Here is a 22,500-nt window from a genome sequence, read left to right as displayed (position 1 = left end):
TTTGTAAATTTAATAATCTAATTGGCTATGTACTGTATATTTTTAGCAGAGCCACCGATGTAACTCAGTCGACAGTCTCGCTGGCTGCTAATCCGGAGCTGCGCTCGGGCTTGGTTTGGTCTGATTGGTTGGTTTCATCCGAGGTTTTCCCCAGTCGTGGGACCGATGCCGGATGGTCTATGTCGAGTCCTCGGCCTCACCTCATCTCGCCAAAAAATTGTAAAAAATGAAATTTAAATTATCATCATCATCGTCAAGGTTTAAGCCTCTATAGGCTTGTTCCGGTCTCGTGCATTAAACATTTGTTGAGTCCATCTTTTCTTTGGTCTGCCAATGTTTCTTTTGCCTGTTGGTCTGTAATCTAATAGCAGTTTTGGAATGCGGTATTCTTCCATTCTTTCCACATGTTTCCTCCACTTAGTTCTATATTGGTGTATCTTCTCTGTTAGTTTAAAGATGCCTAATTCCTTTCTGATGTCATCATTTCTCCTTTTGTCTAACAAAGTGTAGCCAGCTATACTCCTTAAGAATCGCATTTCGGCGGCCTCTATTTTTTCTCTCTTCACTTTTTCTTAATGTCCGAGCCATATAGGAACATGGGCACTGCCATTACTTTATAAAATTTTAATTTAGTTTCTTTCCTAGTTTGTTTGAGGTTGATTTTTATTGTTCGACATATACTCGTATAGTTAAATTTATTAATTTTAATTTAAATTGTAAAAATTGTCATTGTAATCTTGTAAAATTTTGATTTGTTCCACATCTTAAAGCTTCATTGTTAATATAAAATCTATGGAATACAATAAATGAAATGAAATCACTGTTGACCAGTGTTATCACTGAAAAAACATGTCGATCTTCATTATTCAATTTGGCTCAAATGTATATGTCACTGGCACTTATTGTGGCACCAATACAAATCATAAGTATGAAATAATAATGAAAAGTAGGCCTACTTAAAGTGAATAGCCTATATCGAGAATTATGTAAATATAGAAATCTGAATATTTTAATAATGACACAGTTTCAAATTCTGTACAATTATCGTACCGCTGGCCAGTAGTACAAAATGAATAACATGAGTCACGCAACTTGTGAAATATATTACCTAAAATGGCTACACAGAACAAAGACTGGTATAATTTAATAAGCAGACACTCTTTAGGGGATTCATTGCTATTCAGAGATGCAAAGTAACGTTCACATAAACACGGAAATGTAATGGCGACTTTTAGTAACGGGTAGAAATTACGGACAGAGAGATCGTACATTTGCTACAGAAGACAAGTTAAATCATGAAAAAGATTCACACAACAGCCGTTCTAAACAAAGGAATTCGAATTCGCTTATAATGTTCACCTCTTTGCTTTCTCTCATCTGTTACTTTCCTCTGCATCCCATTCACTCGCAATTGATTTCTGTGCTCATGCTAAGTTATATGTAATGTATAATTTTATACGTGTTGTCACTCGGTTGGATTCGTTGTTTATATAAAAATAAGTCGCTACTGGTACATAAAATGTGCAGTGTAAAATCGCACATAACTCTTCATGAAAACGCTACAAGCAGTAACAGCTGAATGCACTATATTTTATAGAAGTGAGCGCAAAAAAACAAAGATGTGTAAATATCATTAAGTAAAACGAATTATTCTTAAGAACATATCTGTAGTGCCTGGGAAAAATGACACAAGTCAGTTTCCACAAACCTTTTATGATAATTTATTGACAACTTACACTGGTTTGTGTCGATTTGATTTTTCTTCTGTATGAATTATTGTAATGGGAATAACATTTACAACTGGGCGTTAAAGCATAGGATGAAAATAAATGGTTCGAAAAGTAAATCTATATCATTTTGTAAAACCCGAGAGGAAACTAGTCTTAATTACGAATTCAGTGGTGTTGTAATTCAGCAAGAACAATGTTGTAAATACCTAGGAGTGTATTTAAACTCCAAACTTTCTTGGGGAGAGCATGTTGATAATGTTACAGGCAAAGCATGGAGGGCACTTCACTTTATTATGAGAATCTTGAGAAAGGCTAGTCCCAAATCGAGGGAAATAGCATATCTAACGTTAGTGCGACCGTTAATGGAATACGGAACTACGTGTTGGGATCCCTATAGAATATATCAGATAAATTCCTTAGAAAGAATCCAGTATAGGGCAGCTAAATTTGTTAAAGGTAAAAGAGAAGATGGAAACGATACGATAAAAGAACTCAAATGGGAAACTTTGGAAAACAGACGTAGGAAAACTAGAATAACATCATTGTATAGAGCACATCTAGGTCAGAAAGCATGGGTGGACATAACGGCTCGGTTAGAAAAGCCAACGTACTATGGTAGGAACGATCATGATTTTAAAATCAAATGTAGGAAACAGAAAACGGATGTCGGTAAATTGTCATTTTTAAATAGAACTATAAATGATTGGAATGACCTACCTGCAGCGGTCTTTGAGGACTGTCCTTTCTTAAGGAGATTCAAGAATAATTTAAAGAGTTGTGTATAAAGTGAAAATTAAAATTAAGGTGACATTCAACATTTAATTTTTTAAGGTGACATGTATTTATCTAGCCTGACGAGTTTACTTCCTTGGTTTGAATTGTAAATTATTTAAAAATAGCGTGTAAGAGGGCCTTAGACTAGAAATGTTTAGTTTAAATGTAGTTCTGTTTATAAGTATGCATAAGAATGCAATTATTTGTCTTATTTGAACTGTTATATCAGTGAAGCGAGGTGAGTCAGTGAAGTTATGGTTTTACAGTGCAGTGAACAGTTCCGATCAGTGATAATTTATAGCGTCAATGAAATGTGTTCTATAGTGTCAGTGAAATGTGTTACAGAGTGTCAGTGAAATGTGTGCTAAAGTGTCACTGAAATGCGTCATAGTGCCACTACAGGGAATGAGATGAGAGTAAAGTGAAAGACTATTGAAACTTATGTAGGACCTATACATAATTATGTAGGTTGTGTTGTAAAATTAGGTGTTTTATTTTATGTTTTATTATTATTGTGTTAAATTGTATTGTGTATTCTTATTGTATTGTGTATAAAATTGTATATGTGTTGTAAATTGTATTATGTATTGTAAATTTTATTGTGTATTGCTTATCATTTTACTGTGTATTGTTAATATTGTATATACCACTGCCACCGGGTGCTTGCCCACTTGCAGTGAAAATAAATACATACGAAACACAAATACTTATGTCTCTTTTTCCAAGCGAGCAGATGTTCCGTATGTTGTCAATAAATTATAAAAAAATGTTTGTTCCCCCCCCCCCCGTTGTTGGTAACTCTATAGCATCTAATAGATGCTTTATGGTTGTGCTAACAGATGGAGTCACTTGTCTGCAATGTGACGCTGAAACGTGTGTTCAGGTTACTGCCCAGCGACAGTCCTGATATATTTTATATTTTGATGATTGGTTAATTAATATTAACCCGGCACACTCACATTCATACAAATTTCCAGACTCTAGACACCCAGGCAATTCTTCTTCTTCTTCAAGAAAAATTCACCGGGAGCCGAGCCCGGGAGTCGAACCCGGGACCTCCGGATCTGCAAGCCAGCATGCTGACCAACAGACCACGGAGGCAGTCTAAAAAAAAAAAAAAAGTTTATGGAAACTGACTTATGTCACTTTACCCAAGCACTGCAGATATATTAACTCGCATTCAAACATATACAGACAAGGAATTAAAATTTGGAGCGAGTCTTCATGGGAGTCCAACTGTATGTAGGCAACAATTTCACACAACTGTCCACAAGTAGCATATATATATATATATATATATATATATATATATATATATATATACAGGGGCTCTTGTTTTCTGTATGCACAGTGTATTGTAAGCGAAACTTGTACAATAAGGGAGCTCCAAATTTTATTTCCGTATCTGTACAGACAGAATCAGATATCATTTTATTTCACGCTAATAAGTCATGTAGATATCTAATGGGCGAATCCAGAAATGTAGGCCTATATAGTGAGTTAGTTGGGAGGCCGAAGGGAAAAAGACCTTTGGGGAGGCCGAGACGTAGATGGGAGGATAATATTAAAATGGATTTGAGGGAGGTGTGATATGATGATAGAGAATGGATTAATCTTGCTCAGGATAGGGACCAATGGCGGGCTTATGTGAGGGCGGCAATGAACCTCCGGGTTCCTTAAAAGCCAGTCAGTAAGTAAGTAAGATATCTAATGAGAGTAACACTAGTTTAATACAATCCTTTATTACTATTTACTTGAGATATTTTTACAGTGTATTATGATAATAAATCATTGAAGGAATTTCAATTTTGTTCTTTATATGTGCAGCAATTTTATCCGAACAAATGTAACTTCCCGTTCAGGAAAGAAATTTTTCAATGTTCCATTTGTGCTGATCAAATTTCTGCACATTTAAAGGACAAAACAAATTCTTTCAATTATTTATAATCAGAATAGATCGCTATCTTAAATTGACTGAGCATACTGGAAATTAAATCGCAAAACACGCTATGAATGTTTAATATAAACCAATTTTTATATCGAAAAGGAAGCAAAAACGAGAAAAAATTGTATTAAACATTTTTGTTTGAAATATCTCAAAGAATAAACCCCTGAAATTAACGCCATTAGTTACGGTTCACTATGTATATTAAGAACCTGTAATATGCTAGATTGAAACACTTTTTTATGATCTGACTCTCTGAATTATCATACCTATATTCGACCTAACAACGGCTTTCGCAAAACACGCTATGAAATTATACCAATAATAAATCTGTAGCCGAAATTTTTCTGGTAATTTTCGATTTTCCAAAAATAATTGGTCCAAACATATATAATTAATCACCCTGAAACCGAAAATCGCTTTTTTGACATTTTTGTTTGTATGTCTGTCAGTCTGTATGTTTGTTACCTTTTCACGCGATAATGGCTGTACGGATTTCGATGAAAATTGGAATATAAATTAAGTTCGTTGTAACTTAGATTTTAGGCTATATGACATTCAAAATACTTTATTTAGAAGGGGGGTTATAAGGGGGCCTGAATTAAATAAATCGAAATATGTCGGTTATTATTCATTTTTGTGAAAAATGTTACATGACAAAAGTTTCTTTAAAAATAATTTCCGATAAGCTTTATTCATTGAAAAATTTTGATAGGACTGATATTTAATGAGATAAATGAGTTTTAAAATTAAAATAACTGCCATCTAAGGCCGTGTAATGAATTAAAAAACAAATGACTTCGTCTATAAGGGGCCTTGGACAGCAACAATCGAAAGCTATGAAAGATAGCCTACAGATAATGTTTCTGTGTTTTTATGAAGTAATATCAGAAACTAAATTAACCGATTTGTATAATTAATTATTAATTCACCATTTGAAAGTGTAGTTTCTCTAGATGGACATAATGCTATAATGTTATTACAGTAACTTCTGAGTGAATCGAGGACAGGTAAGATTAAAATAGCTTCTTATGCACAGAAAACTTGATAGGCTATTCTGTACATTCGTTTCCTGTATTTCCTAAAATAATTTTTATGACCAAATGAGTGGTCTCTGGATCAAAATGATCGCATTTTAATTGTTTCAATTCAATTTAAATTAAGTAACATATTAAACGATTTATCTTTATATCAATCACGAATGTTCCCTGGATCAAATGTCCTATTTTAATTATGTAATTACTTTATATTTATTTCTAACGGGTGCAGCGGAGCGCACGGGTACGGCTAGTGTTTAATATAAAACAATTTTTGTCTCGAGAAGGAAGCAAAAACGAGAAAAATTTGTATTAAAATTATTTTTTCTTTTTAAATAGCCTATCTCAATGAATAACCACCTGAAATTAACAGCATTAAGTTACTTTGAACTGCAATATAACAGATTGCAACACTTTTTTATGATCTGAATCTCTGAATTATAGCCTATATTCGGCCTAAATTAACAAAGATATCGTAAATACATTCCTTTGATTGAGGCGTACATCTATTATTTATCAGGCAGTGCATCTCACTTGACGATATGTGTCAGAGGAAGAATAATAATTATTTGCATACATCTGAAGTCTGATTAGTGTAACATGTAGCTAATCGACGATATATGCAATGGAGAGGGAAAGGAACTGGCCACCCTACCCCATCATCTCCTGGCCTAGTTTCCTCATGAGTGATTCCTTATTTGTATCACTTATGAGGTCCAGACTGTCTTCGGACAGTTGACTAAACAACATTGTAAATACGCCATGAAGATGTACTATGACCAAAAGAACATACAGTTCTGTGGTTAGTGTTCACGTTAATACAGTACAAATCTAACGATCCTGGATTGTATTCCCACCTGGGGAACTGTACATTCACACGCCCTCTTGCATGTATGAAGGCCTATCTATTGTCCTGTATTGCATAAAGCAGTTGTACTCCGGCTATTCATGCCTGTATAATATTCTAGTTAATCAATTCATAAAAGGATAATAATAATAATAATAATAATAATAATAATAATAATAATAATAATAATCCTTACTTACTTAATTTCTTATTTACTGCCTTTGAAGGAACCCGGAGGTTCATTGCCACCCTCATATAAGCCCGCCATTGGTCCCTATCCTGAGCAAGATTAATCCATTCTCTATCATCATATCCCACCTCCCTCAAATCCATTTTAATATTATCTTCCCATCTACGTCTCGGTCTCCCCAAAGGTCTTATTCCCTCCGGCCTCCCAACTAACACTCTATATGCATTTCTGGATTCGCCCATACGTGCTACATGCCCTGCCCATCTCAAACGCCTGGATTTAATGTTCCTAATTATGTCAGGTGAAGAATACAATGCGTGCAGCTCTGTGTTGTGTAACTTTCTCCATTCTCCTGTAACTTCATCCCTCTTAGCCCCAAATATTTTCCTAAGCACCTTATTCTCAAACACCCTTAACCTATGTTCCTCTCTCAAAGTGAGAGTCCAAGTTTTACAACCATACAGAACAATCGGTAATGTAACAGCTGTTTTATAAATTCTAACTTTCAGATTTTTTGACAGCAGAATGGATGATAAAAGCTTGTCAACCGAATAAAAAAAAATAAAAAAAAAAATAATAATAATAATAATAATAATACTAATAATAATGTCTCGCTTACGTCGAATTTACAAATCATACCTTATTCACTTGCAGTCCCTTTCAACATTAATATAAATACCAGTGTATAGAATTTCTATGTGTATAATGTCGTAATAATCATAAAATTCTGCAAGGTTTGTTTCAAAAGGTTAAAAGTTTCGATTGGTCAAGCAATGAAGAGCCTACAGAAACCAATACCGGTATTTCAGTTACATATGATAAAAAAATCATATCCAGGAGTAATTACAAATATGTGCAACAGTGAAGTGTCAGTAAATGCTTTACATCCATGTCGAGGAGGTTGGCAGTGGTGACAAGAAAGGGACGAAATTTGGTACCCTCTTAATTCCATCAGAAGGAAGATCAACCACCCTTTCCCAGTTAATGATAGGGGAGTGTTTCCGTGATTTGCATAAAAAAGCAATGAATTGTGCAATATCAATATACATAGTCTTGATCCAATTATAAATTACTATAATGTCCCACCCATAATGTGTTACCATATTTAATATAAAAAAGAAGGCACCTCTTTATTTCGAGTTTATAGGTTAACTAATCACATGTTTTAGGTTACTTTCATAAAGCATAAAGAAAATCCTAACAACAGAATTTAAATTAATTAAAGAAAAAGTTTTTGATTTATGAGTGGGATAAATGTTATATAAAAGTAATAGGCCTATATTAATGCAATAAAGTTTAGCATAACTTTTTAACAAATCTCCCTTGCAGTATATGCTCTGATGTCTGAACTTCAGTATGTTATGCTTTACATAAATGCTCTAGTCAGTTAGCAGCTCTAATTACAATGAAAACATCTAAGAATAAAGATTATTGCTTACTTAAAAACCTTCATTTTGTAAACAAATTGCTCAAAAAGAGATACATTTCACTTATTTGAGTGATATATTCAGTACCAATATGACAGTTTTTAAACACTTTAAATTCTTTGTAGAAATTCCCTTATTTTATGAAATTGCTGGTTAGTGACAGTGAAATTAACCTTTAAATTATACCTGATATTGAGTTTGATACTTGAAGCAACTAAAGCGATAGGGATGGAAGTAAATCCCGAAAAGACAAAGTATATGATTATGTCTCGTGACCAGAATATTGTACGAAATGGAACTATAAAAATTGGAGACTTATCCCTCGAAGAGGTGGAAAAATTCAAATATCTTGGAGCAACAGTAACAAATATAAATGACACTTGGGAGGAAATTAAATATGGGAAATGCCTGTTATTATTCGGTTGAGAAGCTTTTGTCATCTAGTCTGCTGTCAAAAAATCTGAAAGTTAGAATTTATAAAACAATTACACTACCGGTTGTTCTGTATGGTTGTGAAACTTGGACTCTCACTTTGAGAGAGGAACAGAGATTAAGGGTGTTTGAGAATAAGGTTCTTAGGAAATTATTTGGGGCTAAAAGGGATGAAGTTACAGGAGAATGGAGAAAGTTACACAACTCAGAACTGCACGCATTGTATTCTTCACCTGACATAATTAGGAACATTAAATCCAGACGTTTGAGATGGGCAGGACATGTAGCACGTATGGGCGAACCCAGAAATGCATAGAGTGTTAGTTGGGAGGCCGGAGGGAATAAGACCTTTGGGGAGGCCGAGACGTAGATGGGAAGATAATATTAAAATGGATTTGAGGGAGGTGGGATATGATGGTAGAGACTGGATCGATTTTGCTCAGGATAGGGATCGATGGCGGGCTTATGTGAGGGCGGCAATGAACCTCCAGGTTCCTTAAAAGCCAGTAAGTAAGTATTGAGTTTGAATAATTTATAGTCTAAAATATTATACAAAACAAATGATGCGAGTATATTTAAGTTACTAATTAAAATTTATACTTTGTTCTAAAACTTTGACACTGTTTTTTCTGAAAACATGGGTTTTCAACTTATTGCACCCAGTGACTCAATTTTACATTTTGTGGAACAATGCATCCTATTTACATGGTAATGTATGCAAGTCACGATTATTTACTTTCAGTGAGTCATGTCTTCAAAATGACTCATCACAGAAAAATAATATAACCTGTACGTAGCTTAACATGAATCATGTCGTTGAAGTGAAAGCATGCATAGGCCTATGCCATTATATTAGTCAAACTAGCTGGATGCAACATAGGAGTAGGTCTAAGTACTGAAAATTTAATACAGAAATGAGACAGAGAAAATAGCCTATCTTATTTTCAAAAATAAGGATTAGGCAATTGTCTTAAAATAAGTAAATTAAATTTAAAGTGATTTTATTTCGAGAATAAAACATGATTTTAAAATAGGCCTAGCTCAAATTTCTGCGATGTAATAATAGTACATATGCAACGAGCCTATAATGGTAGTAATTAAGACGCAAGTATGATTGTTTATGAAACGAGAGCAAGCAAGTTTCATAATTTTCATACGAGCATCTTAATTACCATATAGGCAAGTTTCATACGACTTTTTATGCTCGACCATATTTCTAACTTGAAAGTATTGAAAATTAGGTCTTTTTATGGTTATGTGCGAACTGACCTGAATTGTGAGATGTGCGCAGACGCGTAAGTATTGATTTTTTCCGAGGCCGAATGTCATTGACCTTGGCACAGAATAAGAATGAACATTAGTCTGATATAACCTGGAAATTGATTTAGAATTGAAAAACGAGATGACAAATTGAATTTATTTTAATATTACTTACAATTAACGCTAATTATTATAGTAACAGAACATAACCTTCTGCGACAGTATTGGATTTCCAGCCTCCGTGACTTTTCGCTAATTGTCTGTCGATTGCATATCCGAGAATAATCGATATAACGGTACAAAGCTGACTTGTGATTGGCTGAAGACCTGTACTTTAATGAGTAGGTGTACTTTAATGACATGCATTAAAGGACTGCTACCAGGTGTATAATTACTACATTTCGGCATGGTCGAACATAAACATTTTTGTGTGTAGCTGTACACTGCCATAAAGTATCGCACATCTAGGCTTATCTCTACAACACACAACTGCCACTACCCTACATTCCAGATTTCTACAGCCAGATAAAACAAGCACACAAAAACACGAGAATTATTATTCTTCTGTAGTAAGATTAAATAAATTCAGAATATTAAAGCTATACATAATAATCGCATTTCTGACTGAGGTTCTGGTTGGTAAACGATATGCACACATATCTATCAGGCAGTATATCTCACTTGATGATATGTGCCAGAGGAAGAACAATTGTTTGTATGCATCTGAAGTCTGATTAATGTAATATGTTACTAGCCAGCAATGTATGCAATGGAAGGGGGAAGGAACTGACAACCCTACCCCATTATCTCCTAGCTTAGTTGCCTCATGAGTGAAGCCTTATTGGTGTCACTTATGAGATTCACACCTGTCTTCGGACAATTGACTAAACAACAACACAATAATCTTTCAAATAAAAATGAGGAGTTTGTAAAATGACTTTTTCGAGGCCGTTAGTACGATGTAACTATGCTAACAGTGTTGAAATATCACATCTGTGTACTTTATATTATTATGTAGGCCTATAACTAGGTCTCCTACATTCCAGGTAAGTGTTGTTCTAGTCACAATAGGCCTACTATTAATCCAAGTAATACTATCAAATAGTATGGAGCAGCAAACACGAAATAAAAAAAAAAGTAATTCATTCATAGTGTTCTGCCCAAGGGCAGGTCTTTCACTGCAAACCCAGCATTCTCAAATCTTTCCTATCTTTGCATGAATGTCTTTATACTCATCCTCCTACACTGTAGAAATACCTCATCTCTGGAATTCGTTACCTAATGACGTCAGGGACTTCCGGACTTTATCACAATTCAAAATTAAATTGGAAAATTTTGTCTTATTTAATGTTTTTTTAGGTATTTCTAGAAGTATTGATTTGTGTTTTTTTAATCTAGATTAAAATTGGAAGTTTCTTGTTTATGTTAGTTAATTACTTTGGATACAATTAATTATACTTAATCACGCATTTAAAGTTTCTGTGACTGCAACCTGTGTATATTTTTGTGTGACTTTACTTTGTTTACAGTGTTTTTTTTTTTTTCCCTTTTTAGGCCTATTTCTGTTATTGTATTTGTATTTCTGGTGCTGTGGAAGAGAAGGCCTGATGGCCTTAACTACACCAGAATAAATAAATAAATGAATTTTCTGCTTTTCTCTTTGTCTTTCCATATTATCCATATATCTTAATTTCGTCTATCATCCGATATATTCTTCTGCCCCGAACTCTTCTCCCGTTCACCATTCCTTCCAGTGCATCTTTTAGTAGGCAATTTCTTCTTAATCACTGACTCAGGCAATTCCTTTTCCTCTTCCTGATCAACTTCAGCATCATTCTTTCTTCACCCACTCTGTCCAACACAGCTTCGTTTCTTATTCTGTCTGTCCACTTCACAAGCTCCATTCTTCTCCATATCCACATTTCAAATACGGCTATTCGTAATACTATGTAAAAAAATGTTCCTAGTACGTTATTTAAGAAATATCAGGCCTATTAGACGTCCAAATAAAAAAATCAATCCCAATGTCAAATGAGTAGCTAGAAATGTATAAAAAGCATAACACTAAGCTTAAGTTATAGTTACATGCAAAAAACAACAAACTTTAAGTTCTTTCCTTGTTGCTGCTAAGAAAATATGAAACATAACAACAGGTACAAAATTTACATTGTTTTTTGTTCAGTCAACAAGTTTGAACCTAATAAATGACACCAATAAAGCATCATACATGAGGCAACTAAGCTTGAAGGGTGGCCAATTCCTTTCCCCCTCACCGATTAGTAACATATTTAGGGTTGCCAACTTACCGGTATTTCACCAGCTTGGGCGCAAATCTTGGCGTATCTCAACACAAGGCCGGTGATCGACATCAATCCCTTATCGCCCTGTTTCTGGCCCGCAATTTTATCAAGTGAATTTTAGAACTTGTGATAAGAGCTTTTATCTAGCAGACTAAAAGGATTTTTTTATATCGTGAGACATTTTAACCGTTAACTCAGACCAGGGGCGTATTTTGCGGGCTACCGGTGGTAGCCCAAGGAAATTACAAAAGTAAAAGTTTATAATATAACATAATGTAATAATTTTGTATTAATAGTTTTACCATAGTAATTAAAATTAAAGTAATTGTTAGATATATTTTGTGTAATAATAGGGTCAGCGGTAGCCCAAACCCTTTAACCAGTATACGCCACTGACTCAGACCAGCTAAAGACATGGGAATTTTCAAGTATTTTTCAGCCTTAAAATCTGATGGTTCTACACTAAAAGTGGAAGAAATTTTAAGTCTTTGGCAAAAACTAGCGCTTCATCTAGATGAAATGTGTGTATCTAATGCTATGGCTTTAACGATGAAGTCATCATCCTTCTTGCTTCCCAATATTTTGATGGAAGGTCCACAAATGTCCTAAGAGTTTCACAATTAGCCAGGTGCTCCATCTCCATGTCCCCTTCTCTGGTGCACAGTAAGCATTTAGGTGAATTCAGTACTCCAATACGATGGAGGTGTTTACTGAGGCAATCATGACCAGTAATCAATCTAAACATGGCCACGGCAGGTTTTCGAGGTAGATAGGAATTAGTTTTGGATCTTTGAATGATTCTTTCCATTTTGAATTTTGATGTTTTGCCTGTTCGCTGTTACTTATTCTTTTTATGACTCGTTTTATTGATTCAATATGGGAACTTGAAATTTGTTTTTAAGTTGATATAAGTTCCTTTCTTTGCTAACATATCCGCTTTCTCGTTACCGTTCAGTCCACAGTGGGCCGGGATCCATTGCAAGACCACTTTTTTATTTAGCATTTGAATTTGTTTTACCATGCAATGAATTTCTTTTACTTTTTCCATTTTAGGGGATGTAGTTGAGCTGATGGACTGGATTGCAGCTTTGGAGTCAGACAGGATGACGGATGAAATGTACATTTAAATAAAGTGAACATCAGACAAGTGTTGGAAAATGGTGTAAATTTTTAGGGCATGGATGCCTACAGAGTTATCTTCACAAATGAGAATGGCAGTTCAACACGTCTTTGCTATTTCAGAGTAAGTGGGCAGCTTCAAATACTTGGGTTGTACTATAAGCAGTAACATGAGCTGCTGCCAGGAAGTCAAAAGGAGGATAGCAATGGCAAAGGAAGCTTTTAAGCGAGGAGATGGGTGAAATTTCTAACTTCTGTCATTTTTAAGCTATTTTGGTTCATTTTTGACACACGTAACTTATTCCACATATGATATACAGTATATAGACCTACATGCTACAAATTTTCATGCATGTCATCCAGATATTTTCTGAATTATGCCCTTTTTCTAAAAAGACTGGGGCATATTTTCAAAATCTATCTCCTCGTACAAATTTTAAGTAAACTATATGATCTAGAAAAATGTTACAGTAACTCTGATGTACCTAGAAAAGCACTAAGCATCCATATTTTATCACTCTTCTTAATGTATCCAGTTGTTTGCTGACAACATAAATTCCACTATAGTCCACTGTAGTCTATTCAGTTGTTGTTTTTCACGAGAAATGAGGGGTATTTTGATCGGTGTTCATTATAGATGCCTGTTGCTAGTAGCCAGAGTTGGGGTGTAGTCAATATATACTGCAGGGCTGTGTCTTCTGCAACTGGTACTCATGATTTTAATTTACTTCTTTTGTGGTTTATGGATGGACAGTATAGAAGAATGTGTTCCAGATCTTCATCATGATTATTACACCACAGACAAGTAGGATTATCAGAAATGTGAAATCGGTGTAGGTACAACTGAGTGACAATGTGACCTGTTCTGGCTCTTGTTAAAAATGTTTGAACAAGTCTGGCAAGTTTTTGTACATTTGCAGGTCATTTGGTTTCTTTTGTACAGACTGTAAAATTTTTCCTTTGTCAGAAGAGAGCCAATTGTTGATCCATAGGTTTGTAAAATGAGACTTTACTGAAGCAAAAGCACTGGATAGAGATATGACTTGAAGAGGTCTTGGTTGCAAATAATCCATATTTTATAAATCCTTAGAATACAGAAAAAAATTATTATTTTGTCAAAAGTTATTTTTTTTTTAATTTTCTAGTACCTATTGTTATACAAATTATATTTTAATTAGGTCTAAAAAAAGTAATTAACATCAAAAATCTGATATTCTAATGTCTTAACCATAGTTTATAGAACATGCAGAGAAAAAAATTCATGTTCCTAGTATCAAAATTGTAAGAGCTTTACACTTCGAACCTGACGAAATGCGCTGAAAAAAAAAGTGTGAGAAAACAGTTTATAAAATTTGCATGAAATTGAAGTTCAAGGGTGCAGCCATTAATATATTGAGTAATTCTTATGCTTTCGAGCGATGTAAAGCTTTGAAACTTGCTCAACATATAAATAAGGGATTGCTGATTCATTTTACAAGAAAACGAAAATGCGATTTTAACTGAAAATGACCAAAATTTTACCCGTCGCCCCCTTAATAGAAAAAGGAATATCTTCTGCGGACTCTGGAAAGAGAACTAAGGAAGAGACTAATGAAGTACTTCGTGTGGAGTGTAGCATTGTACGGGGCAGAAACATGGGCATTACGATGAAGTGAAGAGAAGCAAACAGAAGCAATTTGAAATGTGGATATGGAGAAGAATGGAACGTGTGAAATGGACAGATAAAATAAGAAATGAAGCTGTGTTGAAAATAGTGGGTGAAGAAAGAATGATGCTGAAACTGATCAGAAAGAGGAAAAGAAATTGGCTGGGTCACTGGCTGAGATGAAACTGCCTACTGAAGGATTCACTGGAAGGAATGGTGGATGGGAGAAGAGTTTGGGGCAGAAGAAGATATCAGATGATAAACGACATTAAGATAGGCCTATATGGATCATATGAGGAAACAAAGAGGAAGGCAGAAAATAGGGAAGACTGGAGAAAGCTGGGTTTGCAGTGAAAGACCTGCCCTTGGGCAGAACACTAAATGAAATGAATTGTTAAAGTGACAAAAATAAAGGATAAGAATTTATAATATGATTATAATTTTAAAAATAGTTCAAGCACTTGTTTTTTCAATAATGTAAGTTATTGTTTAATAAATTTTTCAGTTTAGAATTCCTCTTTATAAAATCATTATATAATCTTGGACCGTAATTAGAACTGTGCCTTAGACCTGCTTCAGTCTTACAGTTTGGTTCAATGAGGAGGAGCGAAAGAGCCTATTTTATCTTTTTGTGTTGTGGTCATGATCGGATGATGTAGCCTAAATTTAATTTGTTATTTATGGTAGTAATTCAAAATAGTATACACATACATTTGCATGATATTCAAAACATTCAATTCTTTAACTTATATATAAGATGAGTTGGATGATCAAGTTTTCTTCTTAAACATAACTTAGGCTACCGGTATTTTAATAATTCCTTTATGTAGTAATATTAATTGGCGAATGGTACTCTGTGACAATCCACCCCATCCTATAATTCCATACTGTATTATAGACTGAACCACGGCTAAAAATACTGTTTTCAATAGTTTTACTGGCATAAAGCGACTCAGATGAACAAATTTGTAAGAATTTAATGTTTTTAACACTTTTATTAAGCCGCCAATGCTTATCTACTATAATAGTCATTTACATGAATAAGATTTTTACATGAACGTTTTCGATACCATTTTTTGTATCATCTTCAGATGCATTATAATTAAAATTAACAATTAACATTTGTAAATGATTGAAAACCTAGCCATTGGTGTGTGTGTTCTGTGAACTTCTTTTCTTGAATTAAGTGTGTGATACATTTATGGATGTCGCTTGTCTACTAGTAATTAGTGCTAATAGTAATACTAAGCTTACTTAATATCAATCAATTTCTATAATGCAATATAAAACTTATAGTATAACACCAATATAAAAACTTTTATAAAAGAACACTTGTTTGGTCGTTTTTGTTATTCCGTCTTTGAGTTCTGTTGTGTCTTGCCATTTAATTGCCATTAAAATATAGCAGCTTATCGGTAACAAAACAAAAATGAAATTGAAATTTATAAGAGTTTTACGTAATTTAAGACATAAGTAGGTAGTTAATATGATCGATGAAGATACCTAAATATTTCACATGGTTTGATGGGCGTAGTTTAGGAAATTGCAATTATTATAGATATTTGTACAATTATTGCTATGAATTTCTTAATTACAGTTGTTTTCCACTGTAGGGAGGCTTGTTTTGTTTAAAGCAAAGGGAATGAAAGTTGTTTTAACTTATCTATGTTGCGTGCTAGCAGATTAAAATCCAATCATTTTTTAATTGAATTCAAGACAATATTAGCTTTTTTAAAAACATGTTCCCAGCAGCATTCAGTAAACTTAAATTTCACTAACTTTATATTGTACAAAAATTCTCAAGTCGCGCATACTTTGAAAGTAAAAACGATAACACAACAATTATCAGACAATCAGAATTATCAGTTATTTTCGTTAAACAATAAAAATGGCCATACATACCTATTCCGTTATAGAATGGTGGAAGAAAAAAAAAACTTGAAAAATAGATTACTTAATTATAATGTAATATAAAATAAATTTTATGTATTATAAACACAATAAGTCTATCACTGTTTGTCTAATGGCTTAATAAATTGAACTGAAATGAACATGTTATTTAGGCCTAATAACTCATGAAAACAACTAATGAGCGTACTCTCAAAATATTTGGAAATTTCTAAACTGAACTTGTATCTCATCATAATACCTGGTGATCAGGGCTATAATATAGTAGAATGAAGTCAATGTTAGTAGGCCTAGATATTATTCAAATAAAAGTTAAATACAAAGATTTATAGAGACAATATATACAATGAAACAACGATTAAGAAAAAAAAAAAAACAAGCTAAGCCTTAACGTTAAAACTAAACACTACATTTATTTTCTTCCTTTAGGTCTATGTCTTTTACGATTATTTATGTCCGTAATAAATGGTAAATTACGATGCAGTCCTGCAGATTGTAAATTACCCATATTAACTAAATTACTACGTAAGTCTGAAAATGTCATTTTCTGCATTATTAATGGACATTTCTAAGTAACATTTGAAGCATGTGTGAAGTATGCACACTGACAACTATTATAATTTTTAAATCTGCACGGTGCAAAAATTAGTGGCTTTAACAAGCTTACGTTACGTAAAATACCGATACAGTAAAATACATACCTTTCCACTACCAAACTTCTAACATTCTTGTGTATAAACTCTTGAATCACAAAGCACTGGAAATGTTGGCACTCAATACGAAAATATTCACAACCACTGTCAAAATACGAAAATTAATCACTTTCTGAAAGTACGAACGGAACCACTCATTAATACGGCTCGAGTTCTTTAAACGTAATCAGGAACATGTGAGCAACCCTAATTCAACAGCTTCTAACCTCACATCAATCAAACTTTCCATTTTTAAAAACAGGAATAAGTATTGCCCACAACTATGTTTTTTTAATCCTTTCATCCCACCACAACTTTTAATTGCATAACAACTGTCAGCTTCTGTGATCATATCCATAACGATGTACGTATTGAAATCCATCACGTTATGTCAGAGTTAATGTTAAATCATCAACAGTATCAGTCACTACACGGAATACACCGCTGCCATTCATTTTAAATCTCTTTTAAAATTAGGTCACACTAAAATATACGAAAATTGCAGCATATCTCTAATTCACTACGTACTGAAGTTTTATCCCGTTGGACTACGACCTGATTGCACTCTTGACAAAGTATCACAGACATCATAAATCAATGTATCCATCCAGATTCCCTGGTTCACGGGCCAGCGCATCCAGCTTCTCTTGCACTTGAGCTCAAGAGTGGTGAACACATTTTATCGATTTTTTAAAACTTGTAATCTACACCCTTTTAAAACTTCTCAACTGAACTAAGGCATAAATCAAACATCACTAGCACACTAGACGCGAAACATGTACGCTACCCATGCCACACAGAACGAAAACTGCACTCCACAGAAACTGTCAAACCGATATCAGACGCCATACTCGGAACTTGTTTTCTCCTATCAGGGTGACCAACAACAGAGGGAATTGTACATAAAGTACATAAATGTGCATAGTTATTACGGCACTCTATAAAATTAATATGCACTCAGCATATGTGTATAATTTATTCTATATGAGAATAGAGGTGACATTAAAAGTATGATATTAGCGATAAGCGTCAAATCAAGTCCGATAAAAGTTGAGCATATATTGGTTGTACTGACAGATTGCGTTGTCTTTCCATCTCGCGGATAGCGTAAGAACTAAACAGACCACGTGATAAGTCTAACTATTGGCGGACATTCAAAACGCCTATATACCTCCAGTTAACTCAACGGAGTCGAGTAGACTTAACAGAAGTTAAAATAAATTTATGACGAGGAATTAAAAGAGGGCATATCCTTGTTTGGGAGAAATAAACTATTTTTTTCATCGTCATGAATATTAGAATAGCTGTGCTTCATTCTTGGCCTCTAATAAACAAAAAGTAAACGATTTTCATTGAAGTAAAGCGGTCGAAGTGTGATTATTCATTCATGTAACATTGTAAGAATCACAGAAATATGATAGCTCCCTATGCACATGCCCCTTCACAAGTCAATAATGAGAATAATACAGATTTTAAAGACATATTTCTTTAAATATTCACTAACAATGCTCATTTGCACACAAATCCCATACCAATATTTACATTTTAGGCCAACTTTAAGTCATCTTACATCATTTTTGGCTTTCAGATCATATTTATACCTTTCTGTCATTTTGGAAGTTTAAAAATATTTCAGATTCATTGAGGTTATTTTTGTTTTGTGCCAGTGTTCAATTTTCCCAGTTATGTATTTATCTACTTACGGAATTATCAAAGCTTAATAGAAACAGGGGTAATAAAACATGTTTCACCACACAGTTGTCGGACTGTGAGGACGATAGCTATCAAATTTCAGTACGCTGCGCCTTGGTAAGTTTCTTGGTCTAGTGGTTAGCGACGCTGGCTTCTAAGCAGGATATTTCGGGTTCGATTTCCGACTCCTATGTCCGGATTGTTCCTTGGTAAGTATGGCATTCCCGATTTTTTTGTTATTGGCAATTTAAGGTCATCAGTTTCTAGCCCGTTCGTGAGGACATGTACCTTTACAATTAAAGAAGCTTAAAGCTGAATTTTAAAAATATAACACTTTCTTTCATTCAGTGAAAATATCATGCTAGAATGACAGTAAAAGAGAAATACGTATTTTCACCAGAGATCATCATTAAACAACAAGAGCTTCACGTTTTGGGTCATTTGGTACGTTTGGTTTTCAGTATACTCACAAAAGCGTTTTCAAGGTTTTCAGATAGGCCCATTCTAATATCACAAAGAGTTTTTGATTTGCGGCAACTACATGGATATGAACGATAATGTTATATTATGGCTTTCGTGAATCCAAAGATGACTGGTGGACCATCCTTGATAGAACCAGGTCGCATCCTAGGATGAGTAGCCTGATAAGACGCAGGGCCGAAATCCCAAGCCCTTCTTATACAGGGACATCACTTTATTTTACTTGCATTTTTATTGTACCCGCGTTTCTGAATGTACTTGACTCCCACCCCTTTCACTAATGTTCTTGCTCCAGTCAGCCACACAAACTTACGGCCGCTGTAGCAAACGAAGTCTGCTAGCAGTGAAGTAAATAGGCCTAGTACAGAGTCTGGTGTGTTTCAGAAATATGGTTGCGTTTTCCATAGAAGAGAGAACCTATATTATTGAAGCTTATTTCCAGGGGCAGATATTTATGGAGATTAATTTTATCATTTGTGTTTTTCAGTATTGGTGTCGGCGGAGATTGTTGGAGATTGATTTGTACTCTTGTTGGATATTAATGGAAATTTTGGAAAATACAACTATTTTGAAGTTGGAGTATTAACTCAGTATGAATATTACTTCCCAAATAATTAACATTAAAGATTCATTGGATTCTGGTAAAGGTGCGGTATGGCCAATAGACAATATTTGTTGGATTGAGACTGTATTTAACACACATTCATTAAAAACGGAAAAAAAAATTTCATCCCTCAAATTAACACTTTCAAATTATTAATGAAATGTTGAATTCTTCGTCTTCTGAGTTCACTAATGTAATTAGAACACCTGGAATACCATGTAATGTAGCCTACTTGAATGTGCAACAAATTCAAATTAAAAAAAAGTCCGAAAAAAGAACTCAGAATATGAAATTCGCTATAAAATTACACAAAAATAATTCGCGAATGTGTTCATATTTCGCTATTAGAACTCTATTTCCCGATTTGTCGTGATTGTTTTATCACTTAACTCGTAAAGATTAGTAAAAATCTATTGTATATCTATTTGAATGTCGTGATTTTCGCGATCTCCGTAAATACCCGCCCCTGGTTATTTCGCGCAGGTACGATGTGTAGCATGACTGAATAACTTCATCTCTGTGGACTGAGCAGCAGTGAAAATTAGTGTTACCGAAAGTACGGTAATATGCTGAATAAATTAGCCATTTATAATGAATAAAACCGCCTGAAGAGTTGAATTTGTGGAAAAAAAAAAAAAAAAAATGTTACTACTCTACTGTATTTTGATAAAATACCGTAAAAGTAATGATCAAACTGAAAATCCTAATATCGTATTTCCCTGTAACATGACTGGATACACTACTTTTCTCTCCTCCTATAACCAGTAAAATGATTTGTTTACATATTGTGCTAGTAACACCAAACTCCTGTAATGGAACGGGGTAACAGTGTTTCCGAGTATAACCAGGTTAATGTTAAAAATGTTGGTAAAAATAAACTCATGTCCCTGTTTCAGCATCGAAAACCTGCACTACAGATGATAGATGAAATGAGGTGAAAGTGGAATAATACAGAGAACGAAGACCAAGAGAAAAATCCTCTGCACGTATGCTTTTTCCACCAGGAATTCCATCATGACCTGTCCGGGGATCGAACGCGGACCGGCGGGTGGAAGATCATCTCGCTGGCGCTTGAACCATAGACGAAACTGAGAATTAATATACTGCAGTGGATACAGCCAATGGATACGGGCAGAAACAACCTATCTTGGATCTTCGATAGGAATACGAATGCTTTTATTCATTTTTACTTTCGGAACGTTAATACAAATCTTCAGCTTGCTATCAAATGGCTACTCAAATATTTTCGTAGGATACAGACCGATTATTTAGTCCTGAAGCTCGGCGACGCGAAAGAGGGGAAGTAATAGGAGTAGTGGAGAGAGCTCCGGAGTATAGATAAGGGCGAGCGGTCGGTAAAGGAATGCAGTACAGCTTAATAATTGTACTAGTAACATAGTGCTCCACCGCACTCTGACATCCGATCGCTCCGAAGGCAAGCGAGTGAATAACCCAAACACCCCTTGGCGTAACTAAATGGACTCGCCTGACCCAGGCGCACATCGCCGGTGACTGTCAGGACTAAATAATCGTACTTGTACAAAAACAACCGGAGCATGATTATTTTCCTTGTGGATTCGTGGTGTGTATGGAAATTATTTTATGGAATCACATAACAAAACTGACCAAGACTCGGAACTTTTACTGAAGTGCTTTCGACAAAATATGGTTTATAATCGCTGTAATATTACGAAGCCAATGATTTACTTACTTACTTACAAATGGCTTTTAAGGAACCCGAAGGTTCATTGCCGCCCTCACATAAGCCCGCCAGCGGTCCCTATCCTGTGCAAGATTAATCCAGTCTCTATCATCATACCCCACCTCCCTCAAATCCATTTTAATATTATCCTCCCATCTACGTCTCGGCCTCCCCAAAGGTCTTTTTCCCTCCGGTCTCCCAACTAACACTCTACATGCATTTCTGGATTCGCCCATACGTGCTACATGCCCTGCCCATCTCAAACGTCTGGATTTAATGTTCCTAATTATGTCAGGTGAAGAATATAATGCGTGCAGTTCTGTGTTGTGTAACTTCCTCCATTCTCCTGTAACTTCATCCCTCTTAGCCCCAAATATTTTCCTAAGCACCTTATTCTCAAACACCCTTAACCTATGTTCCTCTCTCAGAGTGAGAGTCCAAGTTTCACAACCATACAAAAGAACCGGTAATATAACTGTTTTATAAATTGTAACTTTCAGATTTTTGGACAGCAGACTGGATGATAAGAGCTTCTCAACCGAATAATAACACGCATTTCCCATATTTATTCTGCGTTTAATTTCCTCCCGAGTGTCATTGATATTTGTTACTGTTGCTCCAAGATATTTGAATTTTTCCATCTCTTCGAAAGATAAATCTCCAATTTTTATATTTCCATTTCGTACAATATTCTGGTCACGAGACATAATCATATA

The 22,500-nt window shown here is 34.6% G+C and overlaps 1 protein-coding gene across 5 annotated transcripts in view; it reads right to left on the bottom strand.

Annotated features, from left to right (window-relative positions):
* LOC138703836 (protein FAM135A) overlaps nt 1-18,179 on the bottom strand; it is a 320,424-nt gene extending 302,245 nt beyond the window's left edge. For 4 of the 5 annotated variants that reach the window (XM_069832052.1, XM_069832053.1, XM_069832056.1 and 1 more), the window contains exon 1: nt 17,316-18,179. The gene's annotated coding sequence lies outside the window, so the exon portion shown is untranslated. The remainder of the gene's footprint in view (nt 1-17,315) is intronic. The other variant, XM_069832057.1, reaches the window with a different exon arrangement.
* Nucleotides 18,180-22,500: the final 4,321 nt, after the last annotated feature.

The sequence above is a fragment of the Periplaneta americana genome, chromosome 7 (genome assembly GCF_040183065.1).
Source record: "Periplaneta americana isolate PAMFEO1 chromosome 7, P.americana_PAMFEO1_priV1, whole genome shotgun sequence".
Taxonomy (NCBI): Eukaryota; Metazoa; Arthropoda; class Insecta; order Blattodea; family Blattidae; genus Periplaneta; species Periplaneta americana.
This window is presented reverse-complemented; position numbering and strand designations above follow the sequence as displayed.